The sequence below is a fragment of the Phyllostomus hastatus genome, unplaced genomic scaffold (genome assembly GCF_019186645.2).
Source record: "Phyllostomus hastatus isolate PE091 unplaced genomic scaffold, TTU_PhHast_1.1 phas_scaffold_1674, whole genome shotgun sequence".
Taxonomy (NCBI): domain Eukaryota; kingdom Metazoa; phylum Chordata; class Mammalia; order Chiroptera; family Phyllostomidae; genus Phyllostomus; species Phyllostomus hastatus.
Window position 1 is genome coordinate 20,004,534 of NW_025334011.1, and position 22,355 is coordinate 20,026,888.

At 40.5% G+C, this 22,355-nt stretch overlaps 2 pseudogenes; one reads left to right on the plus strand and one right to left on the minus strand.

Moving 5' to 3' along the window:
* Positions 1-413: 413 nt before the first annotated feature.
* LOC123831083 lies at positions 414-1,953 on the minus strand (annotated as a pseudogene).
* A 112-nt stretch (positions 1,954-2,065) lies between these two features.
* Positions 2,066-21,490, plus strand: LOC123831084 (annotated as a pseudogene).
* Positions 21,491-22,355: the final 865 nt, after the last annotated feature.

Below are 22,355 nucleotides of genomic sequence, written 5' to 3' on the forward strand. Positions count from 1 at the left end.
AGAAAGATATGGGGAAAGAGGGAGGGAAGGAGAAAGGGATATGTAGGGAGAGGGAGACACAACAGCATAAAACCGGGAAATACATCGAAGACTTGGCATACTTGACCATGGTTGGTGTGGAAGGGAACTGGTCAAACAATTATTTGCAAACTGAACTGGATGAATCTAGTGGCCACGTAAAGTGGGTTATGTGCTTGCTAGATCCTAACTTTTTTTTTTTAAGAAAGAGATGAGAGTTTTGTTAGCACCCAGCACCAGACAGGATGTCAGGACAGGCAGCGGGGAACATCTGGGCAGGCAGCATGAATCAGGCAGGTACCCCAGCAGCAAGCAGGGAGGATGCAATTGGGGACTGCCCTGTGAGAGGCATGGAGTCCCTCCAGCCGCTGCCTGCTGGGACCTGGGTCTGTGGCTTAGAATGCAGTGTCCACCACACGGAAAGCTGGCCTGCCCAAGTCAGGCATCAGTGATGAGCGAAGTTTAGTTTCTTTTTGTAGCTAGATCTCCTTTAATGCAAATATGGAAGTACTGTAAGAAGTATGTGAATCGGCTCCCCCAGGCTGAGGAAGAATGGGTATTTCAGGGTGAGCGTTCTCCGCAGAAATCCAATTTTGACCTTCAAACTGCAGCAGCTTGGTGAGATTAGCCCCATCACTATCAGGTCGGGTGCATGGCTTCAAAGGGCCTCAGCATGGGTACTTGAGGTAGTTGTGCATCTTGATCTCTTCCTAGGACAGGATGCTCCTCCATGTCTCTTCAGTTGTGGTTCCCAAGATGTGGAAGATGAAGTACAGCTGTTCCTCCATGGTGAGGCCCAGGAAGAGGGGGCCAGCCCGTGGCCATCTCATAGAAAACGCAGCCCACACCCCACACTGGTTGGAGTGGTGTGTGGACCCCAGCAAAATGTCTGGGTGCAAGTATCACAGAGACACCAATTCACTGGAGTGGATCTTTGTTAGAATCAGGCCAAGTCAGGCCAAAGTCGTCCAGCTTGAGCTCTCCGTTCTCGTTGATGAGCACATTCTGGGGCTTGAGGTCTCAGTGTAGCACCTTCTGTCAGTGACAGGAGACCGGACCATGGAGCAGCTAGAACAGGAACAGTTTCACATTGGGTATGTTGATGATGTTCCCACAGTCATCCAGGTACTGCTTCAGGTCCTTGTCCAGGAACTCAAAGACTAGGGTGAGGACTTCTCCCTGTACATAATGTAATACAGTCTGATTATGTTGTCATGTCTAAGGTCCTTGAGCAGAGTCACTTCCTGGGTGGTGGTGCAGAGTGCCCCCTCTTCCTGCTCCAGTCTGACCTCCTGAAGTGCCACAAGGCTGTCTATAAACATGCTTTTGCCTTGGTAAATGATGGCATAAGTACCCTTGCCCAGCTTGTCCAGCTTGTTGTAGGTCTCCAGTTTTCCAGAGACAGTCTTGGACAATCTGACACTGCAGAGGCAGTGGCTGAGGGGCTTGTTGAAGATGAGGCTATTGAAGGTCAGCTTCTCAAAGTGGACCTGGGGCAGCCAGATGCCAGCTAGTAGTGATGGATACTTGTTCAGGTCCTCAGTGGAGATCTTGTGCACGTGCACTCTCACTAGAGACTGCATCTCATCCAAGGATGTGGCTACAAAGGCTGATCACTTTCCCCGTCAGATGCCATCTTCAAGTCAGACACCATCTCCTAGTCCTTGTGTACAATCTCTGGTGCTGAGCTGAGTGGTCCAGTCCAGAGTGAAGTTCCCCAGGGGCAGCACGGTGGGGACCTCTCCAAGACCACTGTTCTGCCACCACCACTCTCATTCAGGCTTACCTGTTCAGGGGCTCTTTCGGACTTGTCTGCTAGATAGCCACCGTTTGATCCACAGCGGCCAGCGTGGTCGTGGGAGCAACCTCTGCGGAGCCAGGCCTGCTCAGAGACCACTAGGGTTCAAGCCCTGCTACCTTCTTCTCCTCCTGCATGCTGCGGGTGCCATCCCAGAAGTCTCCCGCCTTAGCTGGAGCCGGGAGACTCTAAGGGCTGCCGCTGGCTCAGAAGGAGGAGGCAGGGGAATCCCGCTCAGCCACTGCGGCAATGACCTTGGCCACTGCGGACAATGCCCCTGGACTTGTGGGCACCAGGTTCAAATCCAAGAGCTCATGGCAGCTCACGGCTCAGAGTCCACTGCTCCTAGAGACCAGGAAGATCCCAGGACCCAACAGCCTCCCAACCAACCTCTTCGTGGGCCGTGCTCCTTGCCTCAGAACTTCTTAAATTATTATTTCTTTTAGGTTATAAGAAATGCATAGGAATATTCAGCAAAAGCCAAACACCCAAATCTGACACAATATATAGCACATTCATGTACAAGGGTTGACTTAAAAAGCTGCATTAACATATAGCATTCTTTGCAATTTTGTCCAGCACATCTAAGGACTTACGGCTTTGGGCAAATTCACTTCCCATGATGTTTAAGAGTGGCCTAATGATACCTGGCTGGAGTTCATCTGTGTCTGAGGCTGAGGCTAATACATTATAGTTACTAGTTCCAATGTAAAAAAAGAGTATAAATAAATAACATAACAACTAAGTGACAACACAGCAAAAAGATTATTCAACTTTTTCATTCAAGAATTAGGTTATACTAGAATTCATTTTTCCAGCACTGCAGAAACATCATTTACATGACAATTGATATGCTAATTTAGATTCATCTAGGAAATCTTATATGTGGCAATCCTTTGTTAACATAATTGAAGATATTTTGTTAATTTGGAAGTTTGAAAAAGATTTTAGCAGGATGAAAACAAATTAATATACCTATGATATACATGGGAAAGACCCAAGAAGACTGCTTAACTCCTGAAAATTTAAAATGTGATAGACAGTAGTTTTCTTTTCTCTAAAATCAAACTTAAGTAAGTTTGACATGAAAAAATTAGGGTAAAGCAGATTAAAGAACTTTTCTCCTTGGAAGGAAGCTATTTGTCATTTAAGCAGAATATTTACCCCCTTCCTCCTAGGCAGGTAGAAATTTTTATGTCTCTTTTTGAGAATATGTAATTTTTTACTTCTAATATCAAAATATATCAACCTACCTATCAGAAATTTTCACATGCAGAAAGTTATATCCTCAACATTTGTTCCTTTAAAATTTCTGTATTTAAACCTGTTACAAATTCATACTCATTGAACTAAGGAGGCTTAGCTATAGTGATGATACTTTCTTAGCCTTTTAAAAAGGGGTTACAGATACTTTATTTTAAAAAATAACTAAAGGAATAAGGGTCATGATAGCAGATTTGGCTCACAAGGCCTGAAATTAAGAGAAAACAAATAAAATAAACTGGAAAATCTATACCTGCTCTAGAAAACAAGGGGAGCAACTGAAGGCCAAGAACTATGAGGCACTCCTAAAATATGGAAAGCAGACAGATTCAAATTTTAAAAATCACATCTGGAAATGTAAGAAGATCTGCAGTAAAACACCTTTCATGAATTAATAAATGAATTCTAGTGTATCAGTTGGGGAAGCAGAGGAGCAGAACCAGCAAAAGAGGGACGTATATACCTATATATCCCAATGCAAAGAGAAATTTGTTACAGGGAATTGGCTTACCCACTTACACAGTTGTGGGATCTATGTAGTTAAGCAGTCTCTGTAAAGCTATTTGCCTGCATTTGATATTGAAACTTGAAGTCCACAGGGTAGGCAGTCAGCATGGAAAGATCATGAGCAAGATGGAACCCACAAACATCATCTAGAACCACATGAGGAGAGACTAAAACCTGTGCCCATTCTGCTTCCTTCTGACATTGGTGACAAGGGTGACAAGCTGCAGAAGCTGGGCTCTGTGTTACAGAGCTAAACATGCACACCTGGTTCAGGGGTCATAGAAGTGGAAGGATGATCCACAGGAAGGTAGAACAATTGCTGCATGACTATGCGATGCATCAGCCAATCAGTAACAGCATGTGTGAGCATCCTAACTAGAAACATACAATAAAGGGAATTTTGGAAAATGTAGTTCAGTTCAGCCCAATCAAGTTGGCACATTACAAAACATCATATCCAGGAAGAAGAAAAATGTATTTAAGTGGAAGCAGTGACCTACAAGACACAAAATAAAGAAATCAGTGAAACAGCTTATTAAGTTTAAATGTGTTCATTTTAAAAAAAATTCAAAAGTAATAACACATTGGAAATAATATTTTAGAAGAATGCAATATATGAAATAGTAGGAGTAAGGCAGGTGGGAGTGCAGGGAAAGAAAGAAACGACATGTTGCTAAGATTCTGCTCGATTCAGGGAAAGCTGTAGAAACAACTGAACATTCTTTAATAGATGATTGAATATGGATCACAGTATTCTTTTTTGCATATCTAGTAATTTTCAGTTGAACCTGGATATTATGATTATTATGTTGTTGAGAGTTTAAATCTTTTTTAAAAGTTTTAAAAAAGAGTTAAAATTTAAAAAAAAAAACTTTTAAAAAGAGTTAAAAGCTTTTTAAAAAGAGTGTTGAATTTTGTCATGACTAGTAGGCAAGTTATTTGTTGACCACACTGATGCTTATTTATGAGTTTTGTTAGGGAGGGTTCACAGTAGCCTTAACTGGAGGCTATTTTAGCATTATTTCTAAGTTGCAGCATTTCTGTTGTCTCTATCCTATGCTTCATTTTTTCAACTTTATCTCTCCATTCTAGCTAGTTAGACAATCAAACATCTTCCAGTTCTGAGTGAGCTCTGGGGATTTTTCAGCTTACAGCTCCTTGCAATGCCTCGTGAAGTTCTCCTGCACTACACACATACAGCTCAGCATTCAGCCAAAAGTTCAGATTCCTGGAGCTCTAGTTATGCACAGTTTTATTTTCCTCAGTATTCCGCCTTGCAAATTCCATTCACCTTGGTATTCCCAAACTCAGATTTCTGTCTCTCTAGTTCAGCAGTACCACTGTGGTCTGCTTGGTTCTCTGCGCTACAATCTGGAAAGTCCCTCTTCTGCCTTCTGGTGATTGGTCATTAATTTCACCTTATTTGTTTCATCTCATTTGTATTACAGTCCTGACTATTTACAATGTCTAAAAACTCTTCTTTAAGATATTTTTTTGTTCAATTTTCTAGTTGTTTATGGCTAGTTTAGTACCAGTTGGTCTGTCATGCCTGAAAGAAGAAATCTTCTACAATTTCTCTTGGTTCTATCATTAAGCGTATGAGTCACATGAAAAATCACCTGTACCACTAGACTTTTAGGTACATGAACCAATAAATTTCCTTTTTATTTTAAGACACTGTGAGTTGGATTCTTCTGCTGCCTACACCCAAAATTTGTGTGCTACATGATACACTATATACAGAATTGGATTCATAGCCCAAAACAAATATTTTTATAGTACTCTATTTTTTCTCCTTCATTTTCCCAAGCTGATCTATAGCAATGCAAGCATTGTTCTAATTCACTTCATTTACCTTCTATGCACATTTACTGAGTACCCAAACATAATTCAGATGCTATGTTAGACTCTCAGAGGTAAAGATAAAGTTCCTGCTCTCAAGAAGCTGAGAGTTTACTAAGGAACTTTACATAAAGCAAAAATAAGGAATTGAAGTGCATCTCCCAAAAAGATATGTATCAGCCCTAACATTTCATATCTGTGAATGTGATTTTTATTTGGTCATAGATTCTTTGAAGAGGTAATTAAGTTGAATTCATACTGAATGAGAATGAGACCTAATCTAATAGCCAGTGTCCTTATAAAAAGAAGAAAGTTTGGCCACAAATACACAGTGAAGAGAATGCCATGTGAGGGCAGAAACAGACACACAGGGGAGAAGGCAACTAAAAAACAGTGAAAAAAAACAAATAAATAGCTGAAGATATACCTTGCAATCATCAAAAAAGACTAAATTATATATTAATAAAAGAAGACCATTTGAGAAGGAATAGTTCATGACAAAAGGATTGATTTCACAGGAAAACACAAACATCTTAAGTTTATATCTAATATCATAGTTTGAAAATATATAAAACAAATTTGAAAGTATTAATAGAAAAAAATGAACAAATTATCATTATAGTTAGAGATTTCACAGACCTTTCTAAGTAGGCAAAACATCAGCAAGGATAAAAGATGTGAATAGTGCAATTAACAAATTTTCCACATGTACATATATATAACAGATATGAAATGTACCCACCAACTCCCAAATACACATATACACTTTCACAGTAAATGTACATGGACATTTATCAACATAGAACATAATCTAGGTTGTAAAAGCAAGCTTCATCAAGTTTCAAAACACTAAAAGTATAAAAAGTATGTTCTTTGATCAAAGTGAAAATAAACAAAATCAATAATAATATATTATTTGAAAATGTTTGGAAATTAAGCAAGATGCCTTTAAGTAACCCATAGTTTAAAGAAGAAATCACAGAAAATATTGGAAAATAGTTTTAATTGAATGATATACTGAAACTTATAGAATACAGTTAAAGTAGTGTGCTCTTAATGCATTTACTACAATAGAAATGTTTATTCATAATGGTCTCACTAGAAATTACCCAAATATTTATCAACAATAGAAGGAATACATAAAATGGGATAATTATATCAATGAAAAAGACCGAACTACTGCTATAAACAACATGGATGAATCTCACAGACATGATGTTGAGTGAAAAAAGTTACACATAAAACAATACATGGTGTATGATGCCATTTACATGAAGTTCAAACAACAGGCAGAATTGTTCGTGTGTTATAGGTCAAAATAAGGAATCCTTTCAAAGGTGTTGACTGGGAGGAGTACGGGGGAGCCTTCTGCAGTGCTAGAAATGTTCCATGTCTTCATCTGGGTGGTTGTTACACAGGCATATATATGTAAAAATTCATCAGATTATACTTTGCTGTATTTTACTCTATGTGATTTGTACTTCAATAAATAAGCAAAAAAGAAAATAATAAGGTCAATCCCCCTTCACTCTTCTCTTCGAAATTCTCCTCACTCTTCTCACTTATTTTGCCATAGTTAACAATTTATAATGATTGTGAGGGTTGAAAAGATATACTGCTCAGATTTCCTTTCAAGAGACCCTGTGGTGAGAAGGTAAGTGACTGCTGCTTTCATGCTGTTCTTGACCGCTCTTGGCCTTTGATGGGGTGACAGTGGAGATATTGAGCCAGGCCATCACTGCCCACTGTGGGTCTCTTCTAATGGACAGTGTTTGCTTTGGGGATCTGCATCAGCCTGCTGGAGACTTTCTCAGAGCTGCATTGCAGTCTGAGCCTCTTCTTACCCAATTCTTTCCATCCCTTTCTTCTTGCACAGTTCAGTCCTGCATGGTGGTCCACCTACTCCTGTTTCCTCTCCACTTTATCACTCACAAGCATTTCCCCAATAAATCCCTGGCACATCTAACTCTGTTTTTGCATGAACAAGATTGGGAATTTGGAGCCTATCATCTTTTCTCCTAAATAAACAATTCAGCCATTCCTTTCTGGCTATGCAGCTTCCTGGGGCACTGACAGGGAGCACAGCCTGGGTCTTTGTTGTTCTTTGTTTTTGTATTTTTGTTGTTGTTGTTCAGTTACAGTTGTCCCAATTTTCCCCCATTGCTCTCCCCTGCTCCGCCCACTCCTGCTTCCACAGTCAATCACCACCCTGTTGTCCATGCCCACAGGTCATTTATACTTGTTCTTTAACTAAGGTGTTCCTCTTCTTTTCTCACTTATCCCCATTTACCCTCTCTCCTCTGGTCCCTGTCAGTCCATTCCTTGTTTCCATGTCTTTAGTTCTATTTTGCTCATTTGTTTGTTTTGTTCATTAGGTTCAATATTATAAACATGGTTGCATGGATCCCATATCAAGGCACTGTTAGCAGTGGGGATGGGTCAAAAAAGGGGTTATTATGAAAAGTCTCTGAAAGGTATCCACTAATCTGTCCCCATGGTCCAGACTCCACCAGACTTTCATTCTGCCATGGTACTTTAGAGGAAGCAACAAATACGGCAGCTTTCTAGAGTTGTTTATAGTAATACAAAGTAGACCAGATAATCAAAAGATATACCTAGAAATCAAGATTTAAGGATACAAAATAAATAGTGGACTATGCTTTCCTTACCAGCAGCCACAAAAATACCTACTACTTTCCTAGTTTAGACTTTATCATCTTTTTAAAAATTAAATGTATTGGGGTGCCTTTTGTTAATAAGATCATATATGTTTTAAGTATACAATTCTATGATACCTGATCTGTGTATTGTATTGTGCGCCCATCACCCAAAGTCAAATCTCCTTTTGTCACCATACACTTGATGCCCTGTACTCTTCACTACTCCAGCACCCCCCTTTTCCTCTGGTAACCACTGTACTGTTGTCAGTGCCTATGAGTTTCATGTATGAATGGAATTATATGGTTCTTAGCTTTTTCTGCCTTATTTTGCTCATTATTACATTCTCAAGGTTCATCCAAGTTGTTGCAAAAAGCAGTATTTCATTTTTTTATGCCTGAGTAGTATCCAATTGTATAAATGTATCACATCTTTTTTTCACTTGAAACAAACTTACTATTTTATAGTTCTGGAGATCAGAAGTCTGAAATGGGTGTCACTGGGCTAAAATGTTGGGTGTTCCTTCTCAGTGCTCAAGGGGAAAATCTGTTTCCTTGACTGTTTCATCTTCTAGAGGGCTTCTGCATTCCTTGGCTTGTGGATCCTTTATCCATCTTCATTATTTTATTGTATTATGTTTCATTTCTTTTTCCTGTTGGCTCTTTAACTCTATTTTTTATTTATTTATTTTTATTGTTGTTCAATTACAATTGTCCCCATTTTTCCCCCACTACTCTCCCCTGCCCTACCCACCACCCACCTCCCACATTCAATCCTCCCCACCATTGTCTTTCTCCATGGGTCCTTTATACATGTTTCCTTGACTTGACCCTTCCCCTTTTTCCCCCATTATTCCCCTCCCCCCAAACCTCTGTCACTTTGTTCATTGTTTCCATGTCTCTGGCTGTATTTTGCTCACTTGTTTGTTTTGTTGATTAGGTTCCACTTACAGGTGAGATCATATGGTATTTGCCTTTCACTGCCTGGCTTATTTCACTTAGTATAATCCTCTCCAGTTCCATCCATGCTGTCACAAAGGGTAGGAGGGCCTTCTTTCTCTCTGCTGCATAGAATTCCATTGTGTAAATGTACCACAGTTTTTTAATCCACTCATTTACTGATGGGCACTTAGGCTGTATCCAGCACTTGGCTGTTGTAAATAACACTGCTATGAACTTTAGGGTACATAGGTTCTTTTGAATTGGTGTTTCAGGCTTCTTAGAGCATAAGCCCAGCAGTAGAATTGCCAGGTCAAAAGGCAGTTCCATTTTAAGTTTTTTGAGGAAATTCCATATTGTTTTCCACAGTGGCTGCACCAGTCTGCACTCTCACCAGTAGTGCACTAAGGTTCCCTTTTCTCCACATCCTCTCCAACACTTGTTGTTTGTTGCTTTGTTTTGTTGTTGTTGCTTTGATGACCATTTTGACTGGTGTGAGGTGTTATCTCGTGGTTTTAATTTGCATCTCTCTGATGGCTAGTGACATTGAGCATCTTTTTGTAAGTTTTGGGGCCCTCTGTAGGTCCCCTTTGAGAAAGTGCCTGTTCAGGTCCTTTGCTCATTTTTTAATTGGATTGTTTGTCTTCCCAGCTTTCAGTCACATGAGATATTTATGTATTTTGGAAATCAAACCCTTCTCCCAGGTATCATTGGCAAATGTTTTCCCATACAGTTGGTTTTCTTCTCATTTTGATGATGTTTTCTTTAGCCATACAGAAACTTTTTAATTTGATGTAGTCCCATTTGTTTATTATTTCCTTTATTTCCCTTGCCTTAGAGGATATACTGGTAAAAATATTGCTTCATGGGATGTCTGAAATTTTACTGCCTATGTTTTGCTCTACAACTTTTATGGTGTTGTGGTTTATGTTTAAGTCTTTTATCCATTTTGAGTTTATTCTGGTGTATGATGTAAATAGGTGGTATATTTTTATTTATTTATTTATTTATTTATTTACTTATTTATTTTTGCATTTACTGTTCCAGATCTCCCAGCATCATTTGTTGAAGAGGATATTTTTACTTCATTTTATGCTTCTTCCCTGTTTATCAAATATTAATGGACCATAGAGACATGGGTTTATTTCTGTGTTCTCTATTCTGTTCCATTCATCTATGTGTTTGTTCTTATACAAGTACCAGACTGTTTTGTCACAGTGGCCTTGTAAAAGGTGAAAGATTTATACAATCTGAAGAGAAACCAGAGTATACAGTGGCCTTGTAATATAGTTTGATATCCAGTATTGTAATCCTTCCTATTTTGTTCTTCTTTCTCAAGACTTTTGTGGCTACTTGGGGTCATTTTTGGTTCCATGTAAATTTTTGAAATATATGTTTTAAATCTGTGAAATATGTCACTGGTATTTTAATAAGATTTGTGTTGAATCTATAGGTTTCTTTGGGTCATATGGACATTTTAATGATGTTGATTCTTCCAGTCCATGAACATGCTATATGTTTCCATTTGTTTGTACCTTCCTTAATTTCTTTCTGCAGTGTTCTGTAGTTTTCTAAGTACAGGGGTTTTTTTTTTTTGTCTTCTTGGTTAAATTTATTCCTAGGCACTTTACTTTTCTTGTTGCTATCGTAAATGGGATTTTTTTTCCTAATTTCTGTTTCTGATATTTTGTTGTTGGTGTACAAAAATGCCTTTGGTTTTTGAATACTGAATTTGTATCCTGCTATATTGTCAAATTCACTTATAAGATCAAGTAGTTTTTTTTTGTTGGAACCTATAGGGTTTTCTATGTACACTATCATGTCATCTGCAAATGAGAGTTTTACTTCCTCATTTCCAGTTTGAATGCCTTTTACTTCTTTTTTTTGTTTGATCACTGTGGCCAGAACTTCCAATACTATGTTGAATAAAAGTGGTGAAAGTGGACATCCTTGTTTTGTTCCTGATCTTAGGGGGAAAGATTTTAGTTTTCTCCCATTAAGTATGATGCTGGCAATAGGTTTCTCGTATATGGTCTTTATTATGTTGAGGTATGCTCCCTCTATTCCCACTTTGCTTTTATCATAAATGGGTGCTGTACCTTATCAAATGCTTTATCAGCATCTATTGATATGATCATGTGATTTTGTCTTTCATTTTGTCAATGTGGTGTGTTATGTTTATTGATTTGTGAATATTACACCATTCTTGCATCCTTGGGATGAATCCCACTAGATTGTGGTGTATGATCTTCTTTAAGTACTGCTGGATCTGGTGTTCCAATATTTTGTTGAGGATTTTAGTATCTATGTTCATTAGTGGTATTGGCCTGAAGTTTTCTTTCTTTGTTGTGTCTTTACCTAGTTTTGGAATTAGGATAATACTGGCCTCATAAAAAGAGTTTGGGAGTCTTCCCTCTTCTTGAATTTTTGTAGTAGTTTGAGAAGGACAGGAATTAGTTCCTCCCTATATGGTAAAGTTCACCTGGGAAGCCATCCAGTCCAGGGCTTTTTTGTACCAGGAGTTTTTTGATTACTGCTTTAATTTCACTAATTATTACTGGTCTCTTCAGGCTTTCTTGATTCAGTTTTGGAAGGTTATATGTTTCTAGAAATTTGTCCATTTCACCCTAGTTGTCAAATTTCTTCATATACAGTGTTCATAGTAATTTCTTACAATCCTTTGTATTTTTATGGTATTGGTTCTAATTTCTCCTCTTTGGTTTCTGATTTTATTTATTTATGTATTTTCTCTTTGTTTCTTGATGAGCCTAGGTAAAGGCTTGTCTATTTTCTTTATTTTTTCAAAGAACCAACTCCTGGCTTTATTGATTCTTTGAATTACTCTTTTAGTCTCTGTGTCATTTAATTCCGCTGTGATCTTGATTATTTCCTACCTTCTACTCACTCTGGGCTTTGTTTGTTGTTGTTCTTCTAGCTTGTGTACATGTAAGGTTAGGTTGTTTACTTAAAATGTTTCTATCTTTTTAGGTGAGCCTGTATATTATGAATTTCCCTCTCAGAACTGCTTTGCTGTGTCCCATAGGTTTTAGGTTGTTGTGTGTTCATTTTCATTTGTTTTCAGAATCTTTTTGATATGTTTCATGATCTCATTGTTAACCCATTCATTATTTAATAGCATGTTATTCAGACTCCATGAATTTGAATGTTTTTGAATTTTTTTCATTAGGTTGGTTTTAGTTTCAAGCGATTGTGGTCTGAGAAGATGTTGATATGATTTCAATTTTCTTGAGTATGTTGATGCTTGTTTTGTGACCTACCATGTGGTCTATCTTTGAAAATGTTCCATGTGCATTTGAAAAGAATGTGTATTTTTGCTTCTTTGGGGTGAAATGTTCTATATATATATCAATTAAGTCTATTTTATTTAGAGTGTCAGTCAATGCCACGATATACTTGTTGATTCTGGCTTGGAATATTTATCCACTGTATACCATAGGGGACTTAAATCCCCTACTATGAGTGTGTTGCTGTCTATAGCTTTCTTGACATCCTCCAAGATTTTCCTTATATATTTTGGTGCTCCTATGTTGGGTGCATATATGTTTACAAGGGTTATATTTTCTTGGTGAATTGTTCCCTTAAGTATTATATAGTCTCCTCTTTTGTCTCTTTCTATGGTTTTTGATTTGGAATCTATTTTATCTGATATAAGCATTGCTACCTCCCTTTTTTTCAGGTCTGTTTGCTTGGAGTATTTTTTTCATCCCTTCGCTTTCAGCCTGTGTAGATCTTTAGTTCTTCGGTGGGTCACTAGTAGAGAGCATACATGTGGGTCATGTTTTCTTATCCATTTGACTACTCTATATCTTTTTATTGGAGTGTTTAATCCATTTTCACTTAAGGTTATTATTGATAGGTACTTACATACTTTTAGAACTATAAGAGGCACCAGACCGTAAGATGAACCTAGGTTTTAGAGGAGGAAAATAGAAAAAAACTTGAAGCAAAAAATGTTGTAAAATATTTAATAACCTGTGACCCTGCTCCCCTGCCATCCCCCCCACAGTAAGCCAGGTAAACTACATTCAAATTATAAGACTCACCCCCATTTTTCTCCCAAATTTGGGGGGGGAGTGTGTCTTATAGTCCAAAAAATACAGTATTCATTGCCATTTTCCTTTTGTTCTTATGTTCCTCTCTCTCTCTTCTTCTTCATCTTTATAAGCAGTCCCCTTAGCATCTCTTCAATTCTGGTTTAGTGGAGATGTGTTATTTTAGCTCTCCCTCCCTTTTTTTGTCTGCAAAGCTCCATATTTTGTCTACCATTTGAAATGAGTCTTGCTAGGTAGAGTAGTCTTGGTTGCAGGCCTTTGCTTTTCATTACTTGGAACATTTCTTGCCCTTCCCTTCTGGCTTGTAGTGTTTCTGCTGACTCTGGGCTCCCTTGTATATTTCTAGCTGTTTCTCCCTCTAATAATCTCTCTTTGTCTTATACTTTAGCATTTTTCTTATGTCGTGTCTTGGAGTGAGCAACTTTGGATTCATCTTGATTGGGACCCTCTGTGCTTCCTGGACTTGTGTGACTTTTTTTCTTGTCAGGTTAGGGAAGTTTTCTGTCATTACTTTTTCAAACAGGTTTTCTATGTCTTGCTTCTCTTCTTCTCATTCTTGTATTCCTATGATATGGCCATTATTACATTTCATGTTGTCCTGTGGCTCCCTTAAGTCCTCTTCATTCTTTTTGAGTCTTTTTTCATTTTGTTGCTCTGTCTGGGAATATTTTTTCTACCTTGTCCTCCAGCTCACTAATTTGGCCCTCTTCTTCCTCTAGCCAGCTTTTAATTCCTTCTACTTTGTTCTTTAATTCAGAAACTGTGTTTTTCATCCTCTCCTGGCTCTTACTGATAGTTTTTACACCCTTTTTCATGCTGATGTAGTTCACAGTAATTTCTGTGTAGCTTCCCTGTACTTATTTGTAGTTCTCACTGAGCTCATTGAGCCTCCTTATAACCATTAATTTTAACTCAGTGTCTGATAGTTTACTCTCCTTTATTTCATTTAGCACTCTTTCTGTGGACTCTTCCTGCCCTTTTCATTGGGGGTCCTTCCTTTGTGACCCCTTTTTAGGGGAGTCTTCCTGTATGATTCTGCCTCTTCGATTGATCTGCTTTGACTTCCTGTCTTCGTGGCTTGAACTTCTATGGTAGGGAACCTGTGGAATTCAGTAGTGCAGTCTCCTTGATCTGAATTTGATGGTTTTGGGATGACCTTTATGCCATTTATGTTGGCTGTCTGGTTTTAATCAGGTTTTGATTGTTGTTGGGTCATTCTTTGTTGGGTCCTTGCTTCTGGCTGATTGACTGAGAGTTACTCTCTCCATTATGTCTTGTATGCTGTTGTAAACGTGCTGCCAGAAGAAAACCACACAGCTCAGGAAACAAATCCATACCCACAAAAGTAGCCTCCACCGAAATCACACTATGAACTGGAAGTGAGCCAGCATTAATAAGGGTGTAAATAGAATAAGGCTATTATAAGAAAGGAGATATGAATATCAGATGACTACCTGAAAGAAAATTGAGTTTGAGACAGTAGAGGGAGGAGCAATAATAAGTGTAAGGAATCAGGGCAAGGCAAAGGGAGAAAATAAAATTTACATCATAAGTAAAAAAAAGAACAGTAAAGGCAGAATAGAGCAAGAGAAGGGAAGCATATGGTATTAGGTTTAAAGAGAAATTGAAAAAAGAATTAAGTGGGAAAGAAAAATAAAAAGGAAAAAAGTAAATAAATAAAAAACTAGGAATCAAATTGGAGAAAATATCCACCACAGCACTATCAACAACAAATGAATTAAGATTAATATAGGTGTGATGGGAATAAGAGAGGGAAAAGAAAGGAAGAAAAGCTTCAGAGATATCTAGAAGAAGGGGAAGTAATTTGGGGATGATAAAGGGAGAAGGAATACTAAGATTGAGAAATGAAGACCAGTCTAAGACAGGGGAAAATTAAAATTTTAGAGTAAAAAAAGAAAGGGCAGGAGCAAGGCAGAATGCAGTGGGAGAGGGGAATGATAAAATTTGAGATTTGAAATATCAAAATAGTGAAGATCCAGAGATAAATTTGAAGAAATGCAACAATGACTCTATCCACAGCAAGGAGAAAAGATTGATAAAGGTGGAGAGAGAATGTAGGTATTTTAAGAGGTGGAAAAAGAATGTGAGATGACCAATTACAAGAAAATTGGTTTTGAGAGGCTGGAGGGGGAAGAAGCAGTAAGAGTGCAGAATGGAAACAAGTTGTAGCAAGAATGAAGACAACATTTAAAATGGAAATAAGAGGAAAGAGGAAGATGATATGGGGTAAAAGAAGGGAAGTTCAAAAGACCATATTTGAAATAAATTATAATATAAAATCTAGTGATTTAATATGCACAATCTTGAAGGACAAGAAATGAATGTTAAAAAACTACGCAGGTGAGAAAATATTGCAAATCATGGAGAAGACTATGGTAGATTTCATTTTGGTAGAGTCTAGTATTTACCACTGTTGTTTCTTTCTGGATCTGCTTCTGGTGATGTCAGGTGGTGTCCCAGTCTGGCCTTAGGCAGCCTGTCTGAGGCTACCAGGTATCTACCATCTGTGGCTCACTCTTTCTGTTGTTTATCTAATTACTCAGTAATCAGCTGTCAGGCTTAAACACCATAGGATGAAGCAGAGTAATTCCTGCAGATGGGGCTACTACTTCTCCTCAGGCTGCTGTCACTTGGAGGGGCATGGTCTGCCTGGGCAAGATGGCTGCTACAGTATGAGGCATGACTCTGAACCAGGATCCTGGTGGCTGCTCTCTCAATTCTTTCCCCAAAGCCACCAGCCCCAGTCTCTCCTCAAGCATCTTCAGTCCTCTCTGCTCATCCTTTGTGGGAGCCCAGCGTAAGTGGCTGAAAATGAAAATTTATGTGTTGGCCCTTTAAAATACTCTCTGCATCTCCAGCTGTGTGTCCCTGTCAGAGAGAAACTGCTTTTCGCAGTTGGATGTTATCTGGGTACTTTCTGGGCTCTGGTGATGTAGGCTGGGGAGCCCACCATGGGGTTTAGACCCCACATTTCTCAGGGGCATACTCCCAGCCATTGAAATATTCCTCCCGGACTTCAGCTGTCACCCATTGGAGCCCAGCCAGCCCTCTCACATCTCCTCTGCACTCCATACCAGTCATGTTGTGGTGAAACTGTTTTCTCTGTCTGTACATGGTTATAAAGCTTCTCTCTTACTATGTTTCATTTGTTTATTCTGATGATTTCTCCACAATTTAGTTACAGTTCCAGATTGGTCCCGGGAGGAAGTTAGTGTAGCTTCCACTCACTCCTGTGCCATCTTGGATCTCTCTGGGTCTTTGTTGATCTACTATCCACAGACATCTCATCTTTCACCAGTTTGAAGGAGTCACTCTCTGATTTGGGAAAAAGTATATGTTGTCTCCAACACCTATCATCACTCTTTTTCTTTAAGTGGGATGTGCCCTGATATCTCTTATACATCACACCTTCTAACAAACTAGAGGATATCTCCACAGTACAATTACAGAAGCTGAGCTCAAAGAAATGTAAAACCCAGACTAACACTAAATGACAGCTACTTATGGACACAGTTCACTAAGTTAAGCTCATTTTAAAGATCAGGAGGAATCAAGTACACAATGAGCATTGTATACTTTGAGACTCTGTCTTTTAGACTAGTTAAATGATCTTTTTTATAGTGTGGCTGCCTTTCATGTGAGGGGATCCTATTTTTCACAGTGGGTGCTTAGTAGTATTACCCTTTTGAATAGTCTACAGGGCTCCCCACTGAAATTGTGCCAAGATTTGGTTCAACCACAGCATAAGATAAAGAGGATTTATAGGCAAATAACTCCCTTGAACAGCAGCCAAAAAAGCAGATAATTTTAAATAACACAATGTGGTAGAAGAAACTGCCTTGTGGCAATCTACTGTTGAGAAAAAGAGCAACTATTTACAGTACGTGTTGGCAAACCATGTATGCTTCAGGTCTAGAAAGGGTGAGAGTTCACCATACTGTTTATGGGTTTTCTTACATTGCTATGGCTGTATTAAATGCTCTAAACAGAAGTCTTGGATTTTTATTCTTTATCTTTGTCAATTTTAATTGATTTATGAAATCAATCACATGACTGATTCAAATTGAATAAAAATGTATTCAAAGAATACATTAAAGGAATAAATTATAATAAATTACCTAATATTATATAGATGTACTTCCTCACTTGAAGCAAATTTAGATTTATAAAATAAATAAATAATAGGTAATTGGTTTCTTTTACTGAAAGGCTCTTTTCTTTTTCAAGATTTTATTTATTTATATTTAGAGAGACAGGAAAGGAGGGAGAGAACATGGATCTTGAGAGAAACATTGATCAGTTGCCTCTTGCATGCCCCAAACTGGGCACCCAGCCTGCAACCAGGCCTGTGCCCTGACTGGGAATTGAACTGGCAACCTTTCGGTCCACAGGTCTGCAGGCTGGCACACAATCCACTGAGCCACACCAGCCAGAGCATCTCTTTTCTTTTTCTGTATGAAATGACTCATCCTCAGAATTCTCTAAATGTCCATAAAGTATAATTAGATTTCAAAAACTCTTTTCAAAAATGTATTTTGTGGAATGTATCTACTGAATCAAATGAAGTTGGTTATGTTAAAGACTCTTAAGCTGTTAACATGGAAGAGCTGATCATGTTATGAGGTTTAATTAGCTTCCAAAACCACAGTACTTGTAGGTGGTACCTAAGGACACTGATTTTAAAACATACATCGTATAGGAGACAAAATGTCTCCTAGCCAAGGAAATAGCTATGTAGACTGGAGCAGAGTCCAGGGGAGAAATACTGAGTCTGAAGGTCACTAATACTCTAGATGCAAAAGGAGTGTTGTCTGTGGTGGGGTAGAAAAATCCATCAGACTTCTCACTCTCCTAGTCCTAGTTCATATTCACTGACAGTGTTCAGAGAGCTACTTTGCTGCTCTGGTCCTTTAATACCAGGAAAGGAAGTGCATTGATTTAGGGGGAGTGGGAATGGCTCTCATAAATTGTTTAATAGACATTTGATGATATCCATGTATGAAAAATGTCAAGTTACTGGATGGGACTGACTATTGGAGACAAATCCTGCAGATCCAACACAGAAACAAAACTTTAGATGAGGAGTTTTCGAACTTTTCCACACATGGTACATTCAGAAAGTGATGATATTTATAAAGCACGCTGAGGTGAACTGAAGGAGATTTGAAGGAGTCAGAATGGGACTAAGTGAAAAAATTATAACATTTTTCTTTATAGTCCATATTTGTGATAAAGAAAATGTAAAACATTTACAAATGAAATGGTCTCACATTTTTTAATGAAAAAGTTGAGCCCTGACTGATGTGGCTTAGTAGACTGAACACCCACCTGAAAACGGGAGGGTCACTGGTTCAATTCTGAGTCAGGGCACATGCCTGGGTTTTGGGCCAGGTCCCCAGTGCAGGGTGTGGGAGAGGCAACCACACGTTGATGTTTCTCTCATTTCCTTTCTCTAAAAATAAATAAATATGATCTTTAAAAAAAGAAAAATTGAGTTTGCTTCTGTGAATATTTTACACACACACCTGATTTATAGCTTGAAACTGTCACATGTAATTTCTGATCAAAACCCATTCATATTCTTTACTGCCACCTTAGTCAGAAATTAGGTTACATAAATGCAGGGGCAAATAGCAGATTATCACTTTTTCTTTAGTGAATGAAACCTGAGTTCTTGCCCATTATCAGATAATTTGATCTTTTAAAATCTTACTTTTTAGTAGTGCGGCTACCTTTCATTTTATTTGCTTAACCCCCAAATAAATGTACTGCTATTCCAGAATTGTTAAACTTTATGAACTCCTATGGGAAACAACTTTATGCACAGTTCTTTTGTTTTCAATCAAAGCACCATTTCCCAAAGTTATTTAGGTCAGCTCCATTTCCCCCCATCCTTTTCAGAGAGGTTATGGCATACATTTTTAATACATTTAAATTCTTTCATCGTAGTCTGCATTAAATCCTAGGACTGTCCAACCTCCTGATTAGTTTTGTTTAATCTGCATACATTAAAGTGAACCCTTTGTGCTGTTAAGTTTTATGGATTTTGACAAATGCATGGCATCATGTATGTGCCACTACAGTACCATATTAGTTCCATCGTGCTCTCCCTTCCAAAAAGCCCTGTCAACCACGAATCTGTTTTCATCCCTACAGTTTTACCTTTTCCAGAGTCTGTAATAAACGAGATCATATTTCTAGCCTTTTTGGTTTGTCTTCTTTGACTCAGCAAAATAAATTTAAGATTCATCAATCTTGTTATGTGAATTACTAGTTCATTCCTGGCGAGTGTCCCTCCCCTTGCTCCCGTTAGTCACTAGCCGCGCGAAGCCTCATTGGGTCTCAGCTCCGGGAAGGGAGAGCCCTTGGAGGTAGGTGGTGGCGGTGGCAAAGTCCCCGTGCTCCCTGGAGCGGGCGAGCCTACCCTGTGAGGCGGAGGCGAAACTGCAGCGAGTTCCGGCCAGGCGCCTGGGCGGTGGTGCATGTCTCTAGGGCTGTGAGTTCAAGTACCTGATGAACTAGCATTCGGTGACCATCAGCTGCAACTCATCGCAGGGCTCAGTGGACATGAGCATCGTCTGGAGCTTCATCTGGAGGCGCCACCTGGAGATCTTCAGCAACCCCCCCCCCCCAACCTTCCCATCGCCCCAGCGGCGGGGGCCCTGTTGCAGAGGCTCCCAACCCTTCTGCACAGTCAGGGCCAGATGCCCCTGCAACTTCTACCTGCGCTGCCTCGGCGTGTTCCTGAGGTGCGGGCACCCCCGCTGAGCTGCGGCGCGTGTGTACACGTTCAGGTTCTCGAGCACCATCATCAAGATCACGTTCACTGCCCCGTCCATCTCCGGCAGGAAGAGGGAGCCACTGGAGGGGCCGCATTTCTAGGGAAACCATGCAGGCCCACTTCTGGCCCCTGACCATCAGCATTCCAGACTCCGTGGCCCACCTCCTCAGGCCCCTCCCCTCCCCTACGGGGACCATCAGTGCTGCAAACTCCTGTCCATCTGTGCCCCGGGGAGCAGGATGTTCAGGGTACAATGGGCTGTGCGATACTGACCTCAATTTAATGGCTGACATCTTGCAGCCAGAAAATGAAAAGGAAGCTTCAGGTGGAGACAACTCAAAAGATCACTCATACTTCTATGCACAATTATTCATACAAGCAATGACAATGGCTCCTGATAAACAGCTCACCCTAAATGGAATTCTACGCACATCACTAAAAAGTATCCCTACTACAGGACTGCGGACCAGGGCTGGCAGAATTCAGTTCGCCACACCTCTCCGAATCAATCGTTGCTATATCAAAGTGCCACGTTCCCAGGAAGAGCCAGTCTAAGGCTCCTTCTGGAAGGTAGACCCCACGTGGGAGAGCAAGCGGGTGGAGCAGGTTTTTGGGAAGCCGCGGTCTCGGGGCTGCCCTGCTTCAGGACCCCCCCCCCACCCCCGCCCCGGGCCCGCTCTCCTCCAGAAGTGTCCCGGCCTGGGAGTGCTGTCTGTTCACTCCAGTAGCCCAGACCTCCGGGAGCCTGTCCCGGAAAGGCTCTCCAGCCCCTCTGGAGCCCGAGCCCAGGGTCGCGAAGCCCAAACTGGCAGTCATCCAGGCAGCACGGTCTTCCCAGACAGCATCAGGCTCCCCGCTGTCTAGTCAGCCAGTGTTAATGGCGGGGCAGCAGCAGCTGCCCACCCAAAACTGTCTCCACCCCTGTGACCACCTCGACCTCCCAGCAGTGCTTCGTGCAAATGGTGCCTGTCGTCCACCAGATCCCAGCCGTGTCTGTCACCAGAGTCACTGGGCAGTCCATGGTCATGCAGGTGGCAATGCTTCCCCCCCTCAAAGTCAGAGCTGCAGGACAACGGGGATAGCGGGGAGGTGAAAGTGAAAGTGGAGCCTATTCCTGCAATAAGCCCCGTCTTCCAGGTGGTACAAAGAAGCCTGCTGCAGACGGTCACCATCGTGCAGCACATCCCTCTTGGTCAGCATCAGCTGCCAATCAAAACTGTCGCAAAGAACAGTAGACACGTGGTGCTGATCCCCATCCACAGCCCAGGGGAGCAGTGCAGCAGCGAGTCCTCTGCACAGACTGGCGACACACGCATCCCTGTCGGCCTCCCTGCCCACAAAGCGCCAGAACAGTGACCAGTGGGAGCAGCCAGAGCTGAGGTGCGTCAAGATAAAAGATGGTGAGAGCATTGTCATGGCCCTGAGCGTGGACACACCGCCCGCGGCCATGAGGGAGAAAGGGCGTCCAGAACTAGTGTCTGGGAGAGCTTTCCTACTTTACTGTCAACTCCAGTGCCAAAAGGAGACACTGCCTCTCACCAAGGCGCCTGCGCATCTCTCCGTGGGCAGAGGGCCCTGCGGTTGGAGTTGATGTCAGCACTGCAAGTAAAATACAGGTGGCCTTAAAACTCCTAAACATGGAAGTCACTCCAGAACTTTAAAACCACACAGCCTGGTTCCCGCAGTGTCTCCCCGTCCAGCGTTCTTTCAACACTGAGCAAAGACTCTCCGTCCTTCCCAGTGAGGATGGCACTGGGTGTGAGTGGCTGGGTTGAAATGGGCCTTGCTCAAGGGGACAGCGCAGGAGCCGCCCGGCCACACGAGGACCCCAGGATCCAGCAGATGAGACAGGATATTGTTGTTCATGTGGAATTAGAGTATTTTGAGTACTTTCTTTCTTTACACAATGGATAAAAAAATGATGGTACATTTACACAATGGAATTCTATGCAGCAGAGAGAAAGAAGGCCCTCCTACCCTTTGTGACAGCATGGATGGAACTGGAGAGCATTATGCTAAGTGAAATAAGCCAGGCAGTGAGGGACAAATACCATATGATCTCACCTTTAACTGGCACATAATCAACAAAAGAAAAAAGCAAAAACAATATAATCAGAGTCATTGAAATTAAAAACAATCTAACAATAGCCAGAGGGGAGGGAGAAGGGGACAGAGAGGAGAAGGGTTTTCAGGAACTACTAGAAAGGACACATGGACAAAACCAAGGGGGAGGGTGGAAGCAAGGGAGGGAGGTGGGTTTGGCTGGGCTGGGGGTGAGTGGTGGGGAGAAAATGCAGACAACTGTAATTGAACAACAATAAAAAAATGGAAAAAAAGAAATTTAGAACACCAAAAAAATAAAAAATAAATTGTTCAAACAGTTTACCATGTACCAGTATATACATGAGTACACAGTAGCAGAAGTCCAAAACCTGACTAATGATGAGTCAGAGAAA